Genomic DNA, 22,389 nt, shown 5'->3' on the forward strand with positions numbered 1-22,389 from the left:
GTCATCACTGATTATTGGTAAAATAATAATCAAGAGTCACTATGTTTTGGGTGTTTTCTTTCACATAGCGTGATATCCCCAGACTTTTTATATTACACAAACCAATAGAACTGTAAGTAAATAAGTCGATTGATCTTCCACATAGAGCATTACTAACATTTTTATTTCACCACATAAATATATATTTTTGAAGCTGAAATTACTATTGCTGTCATATTTTAAAAGACTATTTTGAAGCCAAAACATGTAGGAAGAAGATAATCTATGTAAACAAAATTCAGTTCTCTGTCTGCTAATACATCTCACATAACTCATCATATGAATTTTCAGAATATTTAGAATGTATGCCTAGAATAATCAGATTTAAAATATAGATTGTCATATGTAAAATTCATGTTGAGTCTCCCAGATAGAACCCCAAAGCAATAGAACCACTTTCACCAGAGAAACTAAAATTGAACCTCAACGAGACATCTCTCAATAGCTGGTAGGGAGAAATAGGTAACACACATTGAAATCACCAAATATCAATTTACAAGCAAAGGAAAGCTGGTGATTTCTGACATGAGCCTCAAATTGATGCCAGAAAGGCATATGTTCTGATTTACAGGTTTTAATTGCAATCTTCCTTTTTAGAGTATGTACACTGCTCTGAGTTGAATTGCAATAGCATTTTATTACTTAAAAATGACTGATGATTTTCTCAAATGATACAAGGAAGGGTGGCTGCTTTCAAAATAAAGGATAAGCTTTAGTAAAGTCTTAAGTTTACAATTGTAAAAATCATGCTTTGTTTTTAATTTAAAAAAAAAAAAATTCTTCTTCAGTGAATATTGTTCTTATCCCAGGCTACTTAAACTTTAGTTTTGCCACCATGTTGAAGACCCATGAAAAACTTCAACAATGATTCAAGTGGTCCTTGGATGGAAGTGGGTAACCAATAAGATTTCAGAGCTGTAGATACCAGGGTCTTACTTTCAGAGATTCTTGGTCAATAGTCTTGAAATGTGTCTATGCATCAAGAATTTTTTAAGTGTTCTTTCAGTGATTTTTCCATGAAACTAGGGTCAAGAACCATGAGTGGAGAGTTACGAGGGCATTAATCACCCTCGTCGCTGTTTTTTTTTTTTTTCTTTTTTCTAGCAACTACTAACTGCTCAAAGCTATATCTTACATCAGTGAACATGGAAACTTCCTTTTATAAGTAGCTTAGATACTTAATGCCAAACTATCCTGGGCTTGTGGTCTGTGCTACAAAATAAACCCAGCAAAGCCTCTTTCCTGTTTATCTTACTGTTTAGTGAGAGAGCCACTTCAAGGCTGTAAAAGTCTCACTGTTATTCAAAGGGTTAAATTACGTCCCAAATGACTAATGGCCATCTTCTCTTCAAAACTGTCTGCTTGAAAAAATTTAAAAGGCAGCAAGACAAAATGTTTGCCATTATTTAGAGCTCCCCATTTGAAAACAGGAGATCAATGACTGCAGTGTGAATTTGCTGAAAGAATAACAAAAAAGCAAGTTTAACATCTGGTCTGCTTTTCAGAAGCCATAAAATGGAAACATCATTACAAAAAACTATGATAGAACATGGCAGGCAAGAGAGTGAAAAAAAAAATCTTAAAGGGAGAAAATAGGATAGGAAACACTCAGGAAACTCTGGAGCATGGTCATGATAGAGATCATGGTGATAATAAAGTATCAACAACGCCACCACGCATTGAGTTCTTATGATTAATCAAATGTTTATATTTACTCATAAGAATTATTTATAATTGTCTAGTATGTGTTAGGCAATGTTCTTGGATGTAGAATTGCATCAAGGAACAAAGGTAATCAAAGCCCTTGACTTCATGAAGCTTATATTCCAGTGGGGAAAATTTCTAATTATTCCAATCTTTATGACCAAACTTCAAAGCAAGAATTAGTAACCCCAATTTTATAGGAATTGAAGACTAAAAAAGGTCAATTAACTTAACTAGAATTCATGATTAATTGCCAACTTGGTGAATCACGGCATGATTAGAGGATTTATTACTTGTGACTTTAGTCAAACATTATGTCTCTCTATTGTAAATGCAAAAAGGAGAGAGAGCAGCTGTTTTCTTATATTTAAGAACCTGTTCACTTGAGCACCAAAAGACCTAGAGTTGAGTTTTCTTTGGACCATTAATCCACGTTGTAGTCTCAAGCATATTTTTTTCTTCCTCTGAACTTTGGCTTTAGTTCTCTGAGTGAGAGAAATGGACTACAGCAACAGAGCTCAATGTGTGTTTGCTCAGAAAGACATTAGCCCCATCTGGTCATTTGTTAGAAATGCAGATTTTGGGGTCAGTTCTATGGCACAACAGTAAAGTACTACTTAGGAAAGTCAGATCCCACATGGCAACTGCAATTCAAAACCCTGGCCAGGTCAGCCTGAAACAAGCTTGGTACACCCACAAGTGCCCAGGATCCTATAGGTTGGAGGGCTGGAGAAAGGGGAAATCACAACATGACCTAACCCTTTGGAGGATGCTCATCTCTCTCTGTGTGTCTATCTCTATCTCTGTCTTATGAATGTGCTTTGTCATAAATTAAAAAAAGAAAAAAGAAATGCAATCTATCGCATACATATCACATTGATTGAATCAGAAGCTTTGATTTTCTGAGACCCAGAAAATGCTGTTTAATGTGCTTTCCAGATGATTCTAAAATGCACTAATCTTTTTTTAAGTTCATTTATTTAGTTATAAAGAGAGAGAAAGAGAAAGACACTTGACAGAGTCTTGCCATGCTGTGATCCTCCCCAAGATTTTCAGCCAGTAAGGATCACAGGTGGGCATGGATCACACCATAAATGTTCAGATCAACAAGGTATCTGAATCCAGACCTCTCTTGTGACCTTAGGGTCTTACAGGGGCACCCTATGACCTGAACCACTGTGATTAGACCTGGTATGCACCAATCTTTGAGAACCACTAGAATAGGTAATCATACATAATAAATAAGGGCTTAAGATCTAACAAACGGATGTGATACAAGCTTCACATTGACAACTCACTGAGTTTCTGTTTCCTAAACTATCAAATAGGACCAATAACAGTATCTCTTCTGTGGACCTGTAATGAATAAGATATATGAAATATACCAATAAATGATTGGCATTTTTGTGCATATCATCTTCATAACTTTCACTGTCGTGAACACTTTAATGATGACATTCTATGGTTCTTAGTTGAAGATGTCAGGGATGCTGGCTAGTGAAAAACAATTCTCAGGTGATTAAAAAAAATAGTTTCCCCTTAAACAATCAAAATGCATATTAAAATTGGCAAATTGTAGCAGCAAATGGTTCTGCTACAACAGGTAGTAACATTAACACAAGCAGATGCTGCATTTTGCGTCCAGGACATCAGTAAGCCATGACCATCTTTATGAAAGAATGTGTGTTCTAGCCATGAGATCTGTCAGTTAGCAAGTTTGCTATCTAGGTGAATATACCTTTAGATGCAAATAAAAACATATATTAGGTTGGTGATGATAAATGAATCAAGAAAAAGGAAAAAGAGCATCAATCCATGAGCACATAGAAGCCTGAAGGAGGGATGGTGCCATTGGAAATGTGTGTAGATATGGTTCCCATCCCCCCTCCATCTCTTATACCCCCACCACTCTGCAGGCAACAAGATCCAAAAGAATAGTCCAGCTACCTTATAAAACATGTTAGACTGCTAGAAAACAGGAAGAAACTGAGATGAATGGTGACTTGCCAACTGCTAGTAATTGAAAGGTAGATTTAAGGTGGTATAAATTCACCTGCCCCCAATAAAGGAGTCAAGTTACAGTTTAAGTTCAGAAAAAGTGAATTCCCCAAGGCATTTTATTTTTTGAGCAAGCCTAATTACAGTATCTCAGCACTACCCGAAATTTTACAGATGATATACTGCCGTGGTTAACATCTCAGTCCTTGAAGTCAGGCAGCCAGGGATTGAATCTCATCTCTACCTCCCATTTACAAGCTGGATGATCTTGGACAAGTTTCTTAATCTTTTTAGGTCTCATTTTTCTGGTAAGTAAAACTGCGATAAAACTAGTGTTTACCACAGAAGGTTTCTGTGAAGATGAAAGGTTATGGTGCTTACTATAATGCCTGGCATGGTTAAGTGCTCAGTAAGTGATACTTGTGATTTTAGGAAAAAAAAAAAAATCCTGAATCACTGTGAGTGTAAGACCTGAGAAGGCATCCTTAAGGCAATGTTAGAAAATCCTCTCTATAAAACCTGCCACATCATCAGTTTCTCTCTACCCTGGCCTTAAATTTAGATGAACCATCTGTGTCAGAGTTCTATAGGTTGTAAGTAAAACTGGTTCAAGTTAAAATGTGAATTGAGTAGTTTATAAGACTGAAAAGTCCAGAAGTAGACAGTGGTAACAAGCATGGTTGGCTTCAAAATTCAAGCAATAAGCTAACTGTGGCCTGGTTTTGAGTGAGCCAAATCCCATATGTGCACCACAGTTTTAGTCCTGGACCCAGCAGCTTGAGAAGCACTCAGGCAAGCATGCATGTGTGCCCAAAGTTGTAAATGAAGGGAGAAATGGAGGAAAAGGGATTGCAGAATGACCATGCTTCATACACAGTGCTTTCTCACTTTCCTCTCTATCTCTCCTTCTCCCTCTGGAGAAACATATGCACCCTCTGGCAAATAAAAAAAGAAAATAATAATAATTAACAGGACCAGCCCTGTGGCCCAGTGGTTAAGAGAGCTGGATCTCATCAATTCCAGCCCGATAACCAGAAAAACACATGTGTATATGTGTGCCCAAAATCCCTAAAGGATGGAAAAATGGAGAAGAAGGAATTGTAGCATGACCATGTTCTAGAGGAGGGGAATATATTCTCTCTCTTCCTCCCTCTTTCTCTGTGTCACTCTCTCTCTGGAGAGTGCACATGCCCTCACACAACTAAAAATATTCGAGACCAGCAGGTGGTCTAGTGGTTAAGGAGCTGGATTTCACCATAGGTAACCACGATTTGAGTACTGGACCTGGTGGCTTGAAAATCACGCCAAGCACATGTGCGTGCATCCCCAAAATCCCAAGAAGAGAATGGAAGAGAAGGAATTGTGGCATGGCTATCCTCACTGGGGAAGTTATTTCTTACTTTTCCTCTCTCTGTGTCCCTCCATTGAGCACACATGCCTTATGGCAAAAAAAAAAAAAAAAAAACCTACAAAACAAACAGATAAACAACATCTTAGGATTTGAATTCTGCTATGTTTGTTTTAACCTAAATCTCTAAGTGTCAAGGTGTCTGCAACAACTCCAATTCCACAGTACTCACACTGCACCAGAAAGATAGACCCTCTTTTCTGGTGACCCTGGTAATTCTGTAATTTACTCTGACTGCATCTGCTTTGGACAGTTTCAACCAATCATGACATGTAGTAGCAATCTGATGTGCTGATTGATTCAGTCCTAAATCACATAATCTACTATGGAAGGGTGGTGAAGTGCTGTTCAGAACCATGGACAGAGAGTGGAGGACGAGTGAATGCCCATTAGAAAAATTAAGGCTCTTTCTATGATGTTAAACAGTAAGTAGTCACTCTCTTCCTTTATTCTGTTTTGCTTTTTTTTTTTTTTTCCCAATCAGTCCTTTTATTAACCATGTGTAGCCCCTGACTTCAAGGAGTTACTGAACTCCAGATCAGATTTTTTTTTTTAAATGTGTCTAGTGAACAACTTTTTAAGAATTTCTTGTGGTATCTGTTAAAATGAAGATACGTTAATCTCACCCCAGTGCCTGTTAAGTCTAGTGATTTACTTATCCAATATATTTAACATATGTTTAACTTTATACAAAAGCACAGAATTGATTTCCAAAGTGGTTGCAAATTTCGCATTCCCACTAGCAACGCATCAGAGTTCCAGTTACTCTGCATTCTTGCCAGTATTTGGTATTGTCAAGGTATTCTGTTGTTTTCTTGCCATTCTAGTAGGTGTGAAATCATATCATATTATGGTTTTCTTTTTATTTTATTATTTCCTATGCACATTTAACTGTTATACATATCTATAGTGCACAATATGACTTTTCAAAGTACACATGCAGTATGTCACAACCGAATCAAGGATAATATCATATACATAATTCTCAATTTTCTTATGATGGCTTCCATAGAATAGTGAAGATATTTTTCTCTCTAGGAATAAGTGATTCTTCCCTTCTCATTGGCTTAAATCATGTCATAGGCCTTTCTTTTTCTTTTTTTCTTTCTTTTTTTTTGAGAGGTTTTCGCTATAGGTCGTGTGCGCTCGCCAGACAGACAGAGAGAGACATAGAGACAGAAAGCGAGAAATCACCTCCCCAGGGGGGATGGTCACGCCGCAATCCCTTCTCCTCCATTCTCCTCTCGGGATCTTGGGCATGCATGCACACGTGCCCGGCGTGAGTTCTAAGCCACCGGGTCCAGGATGTGAACTGCGGTCGACTACATGGGAGTCCAGCGACATAGCCATTATGCTAACTGCTGGTTCCTGCATAGGCCTTTCTTTAAGCAATGATTTAACTTTAAGGATATGGGAAATTTCACATTCACTGAGTTAAATAAATTTAACTTAAAATAAGGCAAAGGTAGTTTTATAAAGGAACTCTGATATGTTAGGGAAGTCGGAAGCAGAAGCTTATAGGCCAAATTTGGCAAGCATACTCTCTGTATAGTGTTTTTCTCAAAATTGTTTTCATTTCTCCGCAAGGAGATGGCAGAGTCTTTCAGGAAGGAATTAGTCTTAGGACATTCTTTGTAGGCTTGGCAGCAGCCAGCACATACCAGGCTCCCTTCTGCCTGTTACTGCCATTGATGTAGTTCATCTGTAGTTTCCTTTTTACAGCTGGAATCTGTTCTGCATCTCATCATCACAAAAGAAGTCTAGAGGCATTACATTTTAAGGGGAATTTAAGTAGTAGGGGAACAAGCCTCCAGGGTCATTTGGGTACTTTAAATTTCTACCTAACATTAAATAACCCCACTATGAGAGTTGAATGGAAGATAAATAATACTCCCATTGTATTTTGTCGGCATTGCACTAAGTTTATCTTCTCTGTTCTCATATACCCATGACAATGAAATCGGGGATGAGATGTAAAACAATTAAGATGGAAACTTTTTGATTCTTTCCTAGCACAAATATTCTATGCAGAAAATAATAACCAATTGTGTTGCCAGCTTTAGCAAAGAAAAACACTGCACAACTACTTAAATTTGAATTTTAGGTAAATGACAAATAATTTTTGGTTTAAGTATGGCTGGCCCATGCAATATGTGTAGTAATGATATGAGTAGTATTAAATCCAGCCCTTTATTGTTTTAAATAGCAAAAGTTATTTAAATATTATATATATATTACTATATCTTACAGTTTTTATAATATTTTCAGTCTTAATGGGAATTGAATGTGAGATGGAATCCTGGCTCTACTACTTACTAGCTATGTTGCTTTATGTAAATTTTCTAAGTTCTTTGAGCTTAGCTTTATTATCCATAAAATAGGGACAATACTATGTTCTTCCTCAGACAGCAACTGTGAGGATTAAGTGCTATGTATTACATAAGAGGTTAAATTGGAGCCTGGCATGTAGTAAGCTCTCAATAAATGATAAGTTCCGAGTGTGAACATAAAAATGTGCAACTACTGACGCGAGTCTTTTAAATTCAGTAACAAAATTCATTTCCCTTTCTCAGAGCAATACAGGAATAAAAATCAATGCTTAATGGGGAAATCTTTGACTTTTACTGAGTTATTCATCCCACAGTATTTATTTAGGACTCAATTAGTACACAAAGAGCATGACAGAAGCTGGTGACAGAGGTAAGAAGATGTACTGTGCCTTTGTTTTCATGTAGCTTTGGACCATGAGGACTAATACGTAAGAATGGAGACAGTATTTGAAAAGACAGCCCATGACTGAGAAATTTAAAGATTTCAGTTAGCGAATGAGTTGTATAAACCTCCTAAAACAATCTCTCTCCAAAAATCAATGAAAACTCAGAGATTATTTTATCCTCAGAGTCTTTCACAGCGCATGGCACTCAATAAACTTTTGCTTAAATGATCTTAGATGGGAATTGTTCATCTTGATGTGCCATCTTTATTCTTTGAGTAGAAATTTTGCATCTTTAAGACAGAAGTAGAAATCTATAGAATCTCATTCCAAAATTTTTAAGATACAACTTGGTACATTTCAGGAGAAAGAGAGACTTTAGGGACCAGTAATATAACAGGCATAATCTGGAGTTTTCACAGCAAGCAAGAGCATATGGCCACTCTATCCATAAACATCACCTGGCAGCCAGTGGATGAGAAGCATAAAGGGTTCGGGTACAAATATGTATTTTCCCCCTGAACAAAAATACATAATTCTGATTTGTGCACAGATCAAGAGGTCAAAGATGTAGATTTTACCAAAGTCTGAGCTATGTCCACCAGACCTGGAATTTGTTTCTGTTTTAATTTTATTTTCTGGTTGACAGTCACTAAAAGTCTTTCAAGGTATCAGGCCTTTCCTGTAGAGCCTTAGACCATCAGTTTGGAAATAGCCTAAGAGTTTATATAATATCATTCCCTAAATGTTTCCAAAGTTAAAATAGGCCAGAGAGAGGGAGTTGGAAGAGACTTAAAAAAATACTGGACTTCATCAGAAAAGGGCATGCAAGTCTTCAGTCTCTTGTACAGATGCCAAATTATGGCTTGAGAGAAAAATCCAGCCTAAAACCAACTTTCATAAATAAATCATTTTTTAGCATGTATTGTCTATGGCTGCTTTCTTGCTATAATGGTAGTCAAGTAATTGCAACAGAATGTATATCCTACAAAACCTAAAATATTTACTATCTGGCCATTTATACTAAAAACTTATAGGGGTCAATGGGTGGTGTGCAGGTCAAGATGGCTGCATCCCACATGGCCAACTGTGCCACTGGAGTCTGGACCAAGTAGCTAAAAAAATCACACAGGGTGTGTGTGCATGCCTGCCCAAAATCTTGAGAGGAGAGAAGACTTTGGCATGGACATCTCCCTGGGCGGTGATTTCTCTCTTTCTCTGGTGAATGTACACACTCTATAGCAAACATAAAAAATTATTTGTAAAATTGTGCTCTAAATTAGTAATAGTGGTCAGTTATTTTTATCAATGTTTTCTCTAACTCTTCCTCCTCTTCCTCTTAGCTACTGGTCATTGAAGCTGAACATTGACCAGTGGACTAATATATACATATACACACACATATACACACACTATATATATGTAGAAGTATATCATAAAGTATATATGTATATATAGAGAGACAGAGAGATAGATAGAAGTACAATGCCAATATTAGAGGCACACTATAGTCATTCTTGCATAATTAGAATCTTTCTGTATGAAATAATTAAGGGAGTACCACATCTTGGAAATTCCAAAATAAATTAACTAGTGATCTCAGATCATTGTTTAAGGTTGCTCAATACAAAGCACTAATGGCAGAAAGGATAACTTGAGTGGTTTGCCTCCAGATTATACTCTCCTTCTTGTCAACCTAATTTGGTTACATACTTTATAAGTCACTTTGCCATTTTCATCTCTTACTCTGCCTTGAGCCCCTTCCTTGCCTGACTTGGATTTTTTTTTCCACTGAGTATATAAAATAATCTTGCTTACATTGCTTTAAATTACATCTTTACCCTAGTCTTCACACAGAGTTTGGATAACACTAATTGGAACAATTATTTATAATAAGGATAGATGTGGAGAAGCGACTAGATGTGTTTACCTGTTGGAGAATAATTATGCCATTTGCATTTCCTTAGACCAAAATTTGTAAACAACATGTGTCTGAATTTTGATGATACTCTGTTTTTACTAAATGAATCACAGTATTTTGGGCAGGGAATTGTAGTTTACACTGGTAGTAGATCATTTGACACTGTGCTCAATCCCTTTCCTCCTGGGTGCCTAGGAATAGCGCTCCTTAATTACAATATGCTAGTGCACCTGAGGTGGAGGCTACATATTGCTCGCCTTCTGTCAGCAATAGTTCACTACAATTCAAAATGGAAAATGACCATATCATGCCTAATCACTTCATTTATCCACTTGCTAAAACAAAACTTTTCGGGAGGCCAATATTCTGTTTCTTCCAGAACAGCAACAACAAAACCCCAGTAATTCAGTGGAAAAACAAACACTAACCATACCAAAAAAAAAATCAACAAAGTGAGTACAGTTCACATTTTTCAACTCATATTCTTTTGTTGTCCTAGAGTGTTTTATTTTTATTTACTTACTTTTTAGAGAGAGGTTTTTATTTTTTTTCCTAGGGTTCTTGTGCTCACCAGAGAGAAAGAAAGCAAGAAATCACCCCCCATTGGGTGGGGGTGGGGGGGTGGGGATAACTAAGTCACAATCCCTTCTACTTTACTTTCCTCTCGGGATTTTTAGGCATGCATGCACACAATGCCCAGAGTGTGTTTAAACTACTGGGTCTGGGACTCAAACCACGGTCAACTACGTAGGCCTTTAGCAATGTAACTATACACCATCTGCTGGTCCTGGTTTGTTTTTTGTTTTTGTTTTTGTTTTTGTTTTTTTGTTTTTCCTGTAGGGTTAGTGTGCTAGCCAGGAAAGGGAGGAAAAGGGAAAATGAGAAATCACTGCCCAGGGGAATGACCATGCCTCAATCCCTTCTCCTCCATTGTTAGAGCCATGGCTCAAGGTTGAATCACTATTATGTCAAATGTATTAAATGGAAAAAAAAAAAGCAGAGTAAATCTAAAATATACAAACAAAATTCTGCTGGACTTTATGCTTTCATGTCTTAGTATTCAATAAAATATCCAAGCATATTTCTATGTACTTTTATTAACTCTTCTCTTAAAGAACTACTTTTACTATGATTCCTCAGTCTTACAGAATTTTTGTTTCTCTGTCCTTAATTCAGCAAATTATTAATGCTCTGTTTAGGGTTCCCCTTACCACACAAGGATCATGAAAGTGCTTCTGAGAAGAAATTGAAGACCTTACTTTATTTATTTACATTTTTTTTAGAGAATTCCTGTAATATAGTCTTTTAAATAATTTCATATTCACATTTAATTTTAAAAAGAGGTTTATTTCATGAATCTTGCCCAATTTTCTAGTTGTTCATGGTAGGAGGATTAAAGAAACAAAAATGAATAAAACTCATAAGACCAAAATTCTTCATAAAGATAGAAGCAAAAATACTTTTAAAAAATTAATATCATTTTATCAATTGATACCACCCCATCGCCAAGAAGAATTATCCCCAAATTCAAGATGGGTTTTAAACACAATATAGTTGACCATATTTACGGAATAATAGAGAAAAATATTTGATAAAATGTAATGCCTTATCATAATTAAAAAAAAAAGCCTTTGTTAGGAATAGAAAGGACCTTACTCAATATAATAATGGATAACTTAAAAAAGAACTTTTATATTATACTTAATAGGAAACAAAAAAGTTATAAACATTTCTTACTTCTATTCATACTTTGTTGGGAGTCTCATCCAAAAGATTAAGGCAAGGAAAAGATTAAATACACAAGAGGTCCTAACAGATTGATAAAATATAAAAATGCATATTTTGAGTCTTTTCCCCATAATGATGTGATTCTATAACAGATGAGGACAGATGCTCTGAAATCAACAAGAATGTCCTCTGACACACACTGAGATTAAGATTTGATGTCTTAATAAGGACACCAGCCTGCCTCGTACATTTTCCTTGCTCGCATTCAGGTAGCCACTTTCTTTCTCTGCTCAGTTTGGGAAGTGGATTTAAAGACCCATCTTCCAGCTGATGTCAAATAAATAAAGCTTTCCTCTTTGGAAGCTTTCATTGTTCCAGAGATGAGCTATTCTGTGTAGCAAGTTACTAGATCCAGCTCATATACTATTGGTTTGGTAATGTATATATTTGTCAAGATGCAGCAAAACAAAATGTACACTTAAAACTATTGTGTTTTTGTGCATAATTTATATCTTAGTAAACTTATTTTTAGAATATAGCTTCCCAGTAATTCCTATTTCACTTGGAATAAACAACATCTCATCAATGGCCTTTGAATTACTACATATTCCAGCCATCTGTTCCTTCTTTTACCATATTTTGCCCAAGTCTCCTTGTGTCATTTTCCAGAATAAGACCCAGGAAGTAGCATTTCAAGAAAAAAGGAAAGTTTATTGAGAGAAAGAGCACCTGGGGGTCTGAAGCCTGAGGGGGTTCAGCCTACCTACCAGGAAGGAGAGGGCTCCTTTTATAGGGTACTCAAGTTATTACAGGAGATTATATGTGGGACCGATATGCAGGGGAGTTAGGCATAGTGGGGTATGCATACATGAAACATTTGGGGGGTCTTTTTTGTCCATCTCTAGGGAGTTAGACCTCCCACTACTCACTTTGGGTCTTTATCTGCTACCTCCTGGTCAGTGTGACCTTGCAGTAGCAACACCTGGAGTGTGGGCTCTTGCCAAGACCAAGGATGCAGAAGTTCAGCCTTACTTCCTTGTCAGGCCTGCAGCTGTACCAAATGGTTCTCAGGAGAGTTTTATATATGGAACCTTACACCTTATGGGTAATTCTGGCCTTTTTGTTGCTTCTTTAACATGTGGTATCTCTCTGATTCTTTGCACTTGCTCTTTCTTCTGTCTAGAATACTGTCCCTAGACACTTACACGGTTTACAGTCTCATCTCCTGTGGGTTTTTGCTTAAACATCACCTTCTCAGTGAGGATTCCCCGGACTGCTTCCATTTAAAATTATAATCACTTCCCTATCGCATATACTATCGGTATTTCTTTTATCTCTTCTTTTTTCCTCCAGAACATCAGACATGTTTTCATTTCTTTTTTTTTAAAGTGTATTTATTTATCTATTTATTTTATGAGAGAGGAAAAGAGAGAGCCAGACACCCCAGATAGAGTTTCATCATGCCACAGTTTCCCCCACGTCTTCCAGTCAGTACGATCATGAGTACACTGTGGTCAGACACAAAGTGTTCAGGCTGATCCGGTAACCAAAGCTGCGCTCTAGTATTGCACAGGAGCACCTGCCACCTGAGCCACCATGCTTCTTGTTTGTTTCCCATACTAGAATAGAAGATCCATGAGAAAAGACATTTTATTTTATTAACCTCTATTCCTGACTACTAAAATTAATGTCTGACATACCTCAGACATGAAGTATATTATTTATTCAATTACTAAAAACATAATGTATGGGGGCCTGCAGGTGGCATAGTAGTTAAGGGGCTGGACTCCCACATGGCTGACCACAGTTCAAGTCTTGAACCTGGAGATTTGCTTTCTCATTTTCTCCCCCACCCCGGTTAAATTAAGAAATAATAATAAATAAAATAAAATAATTATTTAAAAATATTTGTTCAAAGAGTTCATCAATCGCTTGTAAGGAATTCAAACACTACGTGTTATATTTTAGAAAGCATTTGGATGATAACTAGAGAAACACTTTGAGGGTGGTTTATAGCAAGGTTTAACTGGAGGTAAACTATACTCAAACAGTCAAGGGAAATATTTGATAAAAACTTAATTTGAGATAGCACTGAGGATTAGAGCCAGGGCTGATACAAGCAGTTCTTGGCATGGGGTGGGATACTCAGAACCAGAAGAGATGAACAAATTGTGAAGCAATTAATAATGATGGAAGTGGCCCAATTTTGGAAAAATAATATTAGTTTTGACTATATTAGTGACTATATTAGTTTTCAACATATTGACTCTGTGAAGAGCAAGATATCTACAGTCTCTTATGGCCACATATTGAGACTTGATGTTGTGATCAGACTGTGTCTGGAACAGATAAAGTAAGATTGTCTCAGAAAGTAAAGTTAAAGGAGAAAATGTAGAAAGAAACAGAATGATGACCAAGTAGGCAATTTGAAGAATTCCTGTAGTTGTAGAATTTGCCCAAACCAAAAAGTAGGAGTAATTCTTATCTCTTCCTCTTGTTTAATCACCTAGCTAAATATAATAGCAATATCCCAATTTTAAAATTTGTCCTCATTTGTCAACTTCCCTCCAACCCACTCATGTCTCTTTATTAAGAATTTCCATTTTCTTTTGACTTGAAAATTTATTAACAGCCTTCAGTATGTACCATCCCAAGTTCATATCTACTTCAATCTGGTATCTATTATCTATAATTAATTTTGAATATTCTTTCTTAAAAGCAAATATAATCATATGAGTTCCTTTTTAAACACGTTAAATGTGACTTTCACTTGTCTTTAAATAAAGACCTAAAATCCTATGATCTCATCCTTACTCAAGTCAGACCTTTTGCCACTCTTCTGTAAGCACGTTGTCTTCTATTCACACTAATTCTTTAACTTTCTTGATAGCATCGTGCACTCTGAAGAATACTTCTCTGCCAAAATCCACCATGTAGTTTACTTTCCACATTTATTTTAATCATAGAAATAAAAACTTAATGGTTCATCCTGTGGGACAACATCCCTAATCTCCCAAATATGGGCCAGGATCATCTAGTCTGTGTTCCCATAATTCTTTGTGGATCCTTCTCTAATTTTCTGTGAATCTTCTAATAGAATTTTGCTCCACGATCAATTGGTTCATTGCTTTTTTTTTTTTCCTCTAATTCCCTCCTGTAAAGACACGTATTGTTTTTCTCTAGCACAGTTCTTGCCACATAGAACATACTAAATAACTGTTCAATATTGAGAAAATGAACTGAAGTCAGTGAAGGACTATTTGGAAAATTAACACCTGAATCAGAAAAGTAAAAGCAGTCTAACTTGAGAAAACTTACAAATTTGTAAAAATTTCTCATAAATACATGAGCTATTTCCCCATAATTCACTTTTCATTTATAGAATGTCTTCATCCCATGAAGTATCAATATTTATTCTCTCCACTATACAAATCTGGAAATATTGGGTCATTGGAAAAGTCATGACTCATTTTTGCATCAAAAACCTGAAAAATACAACATGACTTTTCTGACAACCCATAGGTTCACAGCTTCTAAGTTATGGTTTGATGTGACAAACCATACTAGAAACATCTTTTGATTCTGAATCTCTGTGTTTAAGTCATCTTAATAACACTAACTGTTGTACCAAACAACTCAAAAGTGTGGTGGCTTTACAAAATAAAGGTTATTTCATATCAAGTTTGCAGAATCCAATGTGGACTAAAAGAAGTGAGAGAAATTTCTGGTACATACGTATTTCAGGGACCTTGACTAAATTTCCCTACTGTGGCACTTCCAGCTTCAACCAAAAAACTTCAAGAATTTAACAGCATATAAGTAACTATTTGGTAGGGTGAGGAAAGAAAGATAGATCAAATAGAAGGCAAAGTTACTTAACTGACTAGACCAAACAGTGACATATTTTATCCATTTACATTCCATGGATGAGAACTAGTCACATGACTCTTAGATGCATGGCAGGTTGGGAAATGAGAAATAGCTATTTGCTAAGGAAGAAAAGCAAAATGGGTATTATGACTATCTGGTCGGTCTCTACCAAAGCATATACATTAATTAACCCACTATTTTGTTAAATGAGCATATTGCAGTTTGTTTCTTTTCTTCCTCCTCCTCCTGCTCCTCTTCTTCTTCCTTTATTTGATTACCAGAAGGTATGTGTGCTTGCCCAAGAGAGACAGGGAGAGACAGAAAGAGAGAGAAAGGGCCCCCTCCCCCCATGGAGTGTGGTCACATTGCAGTCCCTTTCTATCCACTTATCCATTCTGTCAGGATTTTGCAAACGTACACACATGTGGTTTTCATGTGGCAAGCTGAATTCAAACCATGATCATCTGTGTGGTATCTGGCTTCCTTTAACCACTAGGCTATAGGGCCAGCCTACCATAGTTTTTTATTTAGTTATCAGAATTTATTTATAATTGCTGAACACTTGGAAAAAAAAAGTCTCTAACGATATTAATCTGTGTGTGTTTGTGTGTGTGCGTGCCCATGTGTGAGTGTGTGTGAAGGTAAGTTTTCATTTTTCTTGGGTAAATATCAAGAATGAGGTATTTTCCTTTGAAAATTCTCAATATAGGTAGGCACTCGGCTGTAAAATACATTAATCTATTATTTATGCAGCACATATGAAGAACATACCATGTACAGGGAATTAAAAAGCACAATGGACAAAGCAGACAAGGATACTTGGTGAAATATGAAGACAGGTATATGTTTACCAGGTTCCAGGCCCTGTTCTAGGCACTAGGAAAAACAAACAAAAACAAAACAAATGATAAAACAGAATTGCATGTTTGGGTTATATAAGCAAATTAATTATCAAGAAAATATCAAGTCCAAATGACTACAAAAGTAAAGTAAGTGGTGTTGTGACAAGGGGTGATTCTGGAGGCAGTGACGAGTGGAGCTTCACTGAGCACCGTACATGTAAACTGGTGCTAGAAAGACAAGAAAAGGCCCAGCCTGGTGGCAGAGTCTACAGCAAACTGAAATAGGGTGCTAGAAGACACATGGCAAACCTCAGGTTCAAATCTCCAAGTCAGCCTGAAAAAACTTTGGACACATATATACACACCCAGGATCCTGACAAGCTGAAGGGAAGAAGAAAAGGGATTGTGGCTTAAGGTTGCCCTGTTGAGAATATTTTTTTTTCTATCCTTTTCTTTCTCCCTATCATGAATAAGATAAATAGAACTTTCAAAAGGCAAAAAGAGAACTATTTATCTTACCATCTGGAACAATTAGGACAAAGATCTTAATGTGGAAACTGAAGATGGGTGTTCAATGAAACAGGGAAATTGATAGTTATTGAGCAACTATGTGCCAGTCAACGTGCTTAGGTTATTAACCTTTGTTCCAAGTTCTTACATACTCTTCATTTGGATCAAATACCTGAATTTCTAACCAAGTCGTTGACCTGTATAATATGGGGTAATAATTAGACCTTCTAAGGAAAATTGTTCATGTATGCATCTAAGTATCAAGTCTATCATATCATGATGATCACCACTGCTCTTCTAAGCTAGAAATAAATTAAAGCTGAGCAAGTAAGTAGGAGTGAACTCACTACATGGCTGTCTGCACATGCAGCAGACGTAATTTAACTGTGATGCCTCAGTGCCTTTCAAAATGGCATCTTACTTACTCTTAAAAAAAAAAAAATGGAATAGATAGCAAGCCAGAGGTCTCAGGCAGTTTGTCAAGATACTTTATAGAGCAAAAGAAAGCTATAAAACAAAGTAAAGCAACAACCAAAAATTCACTGACAGCTAAAAGAAATGGTCTGCTTCAAGCTGCATTTTCTCTGGTTCTATGATTCAGCGTCCTTCTTTACCAAATGTATATTATTTCTGAGATATTAAAGTTTCATGGAAAGATGCATGGTATTTTTGTATAAGCATCACTTTGTGCCCACCTTTCTGTCTAATATGTGCTTTACATAAATGTGACAATTGTGAGTTTAATTTTACAACAGTAGGTTAGAAAATTCCAGATAGAATGGAAAATTACTTTAGATCAATCACATCATCTAAATGTACGGAAACATAGCTAACCACAGCTCAAAACAGAGAATCTACATTTTGCCATATATTTTCTGCCATCTTAACTACAAAATAATCAGAATACATTTCTGGTATATATTGATACTTCAGATTGGAATCATCCTAAAAACAGTGTGATCAAACAAATATTGGAGTAGGAATTATGCAAAGAGATATGTTGAAGTCTGTGGATATTAGTAGGGATTAAAGACTAGTGTAAGTACATTTTGGGGATGGGAAGTTTTATTGTGATTGAGAGATAGGGCTTTAAACTGCTAATGGGGATTAGAATAGCATATTTAATAATATCGATTGACCAATTGTTAAACATGTGAAGAGAAGATATAGAATCTGATGCAGGGTCTAACTATTGGTATGGTGGTTAAGGTAGATGGATCTCATGTGGCTGATTGCAGGGTTCAAATCCCAGACCTAGTGGCTTCTAAAGCATGTTATGCCCATGTGCCCATGTGTATGTATATCCAAAGTCCAGAGAAGAGAATAAAGGAGAAGGGATTGCAGTGTGGCCCTCATACCATCATGGAAGGTGCTTTGCCACTTCCCCTCCCCTTCTCTATGGTAAGTACATAAACCCTATAACAAAAATTCAGAAAGAATAAAAAAGAAAGAAAAAAAAAAGAAGGAAACTGATGCAAGGTCTCTAGGCAAGTGAAATAGATTGAATGTGCATTTTACTGCCTGACTCTCTCAAAACACCTATAGGGAGAAATAACAGCATATAAACGTAGGTCATTACCCTCACACAAAAACACAAAAAAGAGTGACATCAGAGAGAACCCAAAATAAAAAACGTCAACAGCATACAAAAGAAGGAAATGAGTGGAAGAATGGCAACAGATAAGCAGAACAAATGGAGCTAAAATCTACCTGCTTAAAGTGGAACAACATTAAGAAACAAGCCAAGGTTTGCAATAGAAGTTCAGAAAGATAAAGGATTTGGAGCTACTGTGAAACTCTAAAGAAAATAGAAAACAGATTGAATTCAAAGGATTTTTTAAAAACTGTAAGATGGGGACCAGATGTCATAATGGTTATGTCACTGGATTCTCATGTAGTTGACTGTGGTTTGAGTCCTAGATCCAGAGGCTTAAAACTCACATTGGGCGTGTGTGCATGCATGCCCAAAATCCTGAGAGGAGAATAGAGGAGAATGGAGGAGAAGGGATTGTGGCGTGGCCATACCCCCTGGGGGGTGATTTCTCGCTTTCTGTCTCTCTAGCAAGTGTACACACCCTATAGCAAAAATCTCTCTCTCTAAAAACAAAACAAAACAAAAATATTCTAAGATGAAGTTGCCTTCCATCTTTCATTAGAGATCCTCTACCAACCCTCACACACACTTGACTACTCTACTCTAGGGTAACCTCAGAGATTAAGAGTTTCACTTGCTGGGGGACCAGCAGTTAGTGTAATGGCTGTGTCGCTGGACTCCCACGTAGTGGACCGCGGTTCATGTCCCGGACCTGGTGGCTTAAAACTCACGCTGGGCGCGTGTGCGTGCGTGCCTAAGATCCTGAGAGGAGAATGGAGGAGAAGGGGTTGTGGCGTGACCATTCCCCCTGGGGGGTGATTTCTCGCTTCTGTCTCTCTGTCTCTCTCTGTCTGTCTGGCGAGTGCACGTGCCCTATAGCAAAAACCTCTCCAAAAAAAAAGAGTTTCACTTGCTGAGGAAATTAGTCAATGAGACTCTAGACTTACACCAAGTAGTATGACTATAACTTTCTGCTGCAATTTATTTACTCTGGGCTGTGTTCATGGCTGTTGATTATAATGCTATATGGATCAATCATACATATTTATTTCCTTGGTGTATGATTACAAATAAAAATATCCTAAGACTTGAAATATTAATTTACAATTTAGACTGAGAGAAAATATTTTTCTGAAGTAAATATTAGAGACCTTTCTCCCATTCATAGTTTTCTCCAACATAAGCACTACGCTTTGGGGTTGTTATGAGTAGTAAATGAGAAAATGTGCAGGTAAAAGTATAGTAAATGCTATATTACTACTAGTTTCTATTCTTTCTTTCAAATCTTATTCACTTTACCTTATAATAGATTTTTTTTTTATACCCAACACCCATTTTTATAGTATTAGAATCATGGGGCTGGCAGGTGGCATGATAGTTAAGAGTACTAGATTCTCACATGGCCGATCAAGGTTTGAGTTCCGGGCTTGGTGGCTTGTTTTCTCACTTTGTCTCTCTTTCTTGCTCTGTCCCTCTTCTGTCAAATTAAAAATAAATTAATGAATTTAAAAAGAGAAAAATTTTATAAAAAAAATCTTAATTTTCCTGTAACTACTTGTTAATATCTGTGATTGGGGAAAAGTTAACTTCATTATGCTGCTTCTTTTTCTTAAATAATTATTTAATTTATTATTATTATTATTTTAATTTGACCAGAGAGTGACTGAGAGAAAGGAACAATGAGTAAGCAAGCTGCCAGGTCTCGCACTTGAGCCACTGTCAGCTATATAGGAGTCCAGAGCTTTAAGCACCATGTCACTTTCCAACCCCCATTATGTTATTTCTGAAGGATGAAGATATAACCTAAATATAGTAAATCCATTCCCATGGACACAGTAACTGGTTTTTTATCTATAGATAACATAATCCAAGCTGATTAGAATCAATACATACAATATATAGAACTACTGAGAAATAAAAACTTCCACAGGATTGCTAGATGGGACATCTATATTTGAGTTCCAAGTGGCCCCATTCAGGGATTTCGACCACCAAAGACCCTCTGCCCAGACTTCACCCTCCTGCTTCCCATTCTAGCCAGGAGTCAGATTAGAGCACCCTACTTATTCTCTCTGTTTCTTTCCATCTCTCTCTCTCTTTTATTTTTTGTTTTTTAATTTTTAAACTTAGCTCTCTGCTGCTCTTTTGTCTTTCTAATTCTTACCTTTCCCCTTGCTCTTACAGAATAAGCCAATCAGCAGCCATCTATATTTGAACTTGGAGGGACAGTTTTTATTTTTGACAAAATAATTTTTCTTCTCTTTTTCTTATTATTTTTTGTCTTTTTTTCCCTCTTCTTTATTTTTTTTAATTCATTTTTCTCTTTTCACCTTTCTCACTTTTCTGCTCAGCCTCCATACACTGATTTTCTGGACAGCTCTAGGTGCTCAGTAACAAATATCTGAATACTTTTAAGGTCAAATTAGTACTCAGTTTTCATTGAATCAATTGTGAAAAGGGAGAAAAAAAGGTACTGTTTACAGAATGTGGGTCACCTTCTTCTGCATTGCTCTGGTTGTTCCGATTTAAGCCTAAAAAGTAGGGGGGAGGGGGAGTATAATCCATCAGATGACCAAAAGCCACCACAGAGGCATAAAAATATGAGAAATAAAGCAAATATCTCTCCTCTAATGGAACCGAGTAACTCCTCTTCCCCCACAAAGAATACAAGGGAACTCATGAAAATGTCAGATAAAGAATTTAAAATATTCATAGCAACAAAGCTAACAGAGATACAAGAGAATAGAGACAATGAACTCCAGAAGATGCAGGAGAAAAGAGACACCAAGTTCTTGCACGATGATCTGAAAAGGGAAATACATATCATGAAAAAGAATCAAATGGAATTATTAGAGATGAAGACTGTAATACAGGAAATCAACACTTCCCTTGAAAATATCAAAAGCAGGGAACCAGCAGTTAGCGTAATGGCTATGTCGCTGGACTCCCACGTAGCCGACCACAGTTCGTGTCCCGGACCCGGTGGCTTAAAACTCACGCCGGGCGCGTGTGCGTGCGTGCCCAAGATCCCGAGAGGAGAATGGAGGAGAAGGGATTGCGGCGTGACCATCCCCCCTGGGGGGTGATTTCTCGCTTTCTGTCTCTATGTCTCTCTCTGTCTGTCTGGCGAGCGCACGCGCCCTACAGTGAAAATCTCTCCAAAAAAAACAAAAAAAAAAGCAGATTAGATCACACAGAAGATCGAATCTCAGATGTAGATCAGATATCTGACCTAGAAAATTTCACCAAAAAGACTGAAGAAATAACCCGCAAAAATGAGAATAACATACAAGTAATACTAGATATCATTAAATGGCCAAACATCTGGATCATTAGTATACTGAAAGTGAAGAAACTAATAAGGGTATTGATAATCTATTCCATGAAATCCTGGAAGAAAACTTTCCAAATCTAGAGAGGTACTCAAATATCCAGACCCAAGAAATACAAAGGACCCCACATATAACCAGCCCAAGAAGGTCTTCCCTGAGGCACATCATAGCCAGATTGACCAAAACCACAGATAAAGACAAGATAATAAAATTGGCAAGAGAGAAACATCAAGTTACTTTTAAAGAATATCCCATGAGGCTAACGTCAGACCTCTTATCAGAAACAACGCTAGCAAGAAAAGAATGGGAAAGTATATTCAAAATGTTAAGTGAAAAACAATTTCAACCAAGAATACTATACCCAGCATGATTATTTTTCATATGGGAAAAAAAGATGAAAACATTCTCAGATAAACTGAACCTGAAAGAATTTACCAACACCAGTCCAGCTCTCCAAAAAGTACTGAAGGGAGTGCTGTACCAGCAAAACTAAAGTCAGACATGCAGAAATAAGAATACAAGAAACACTCAAGAGAATAGCCAGCCTAATGGTAGGGACAAGTTCAGAGCTGAATGTTAACTTCCAGAATTTAAATGGGAGAATCAGACCACAGTAATACTGCAAATTCAATAGAAGAGATATTAATTACATGAGTCTGAACTAGTGAAATAGATTTTTTTTTAACTTTAGACTAAACCATTGCTAATTTTCTTCCTTGCTTTAATTTCC

The sequence above is a fragment of the Tupaia chinensis genome, unplaced genomic scaffold, assembly GCF_000334495.1.
Source record: "Tupaia chinensis unplaced genomic scaffold, TupChi_1.0 Scaffold000228_1, whole genome shotgun sequence".
NCBI lineage: Eukaryota > Metazoa > Chordata > Mammalia > Scandentia > Tupaiidae > Tupaia > Tupaia belangeri.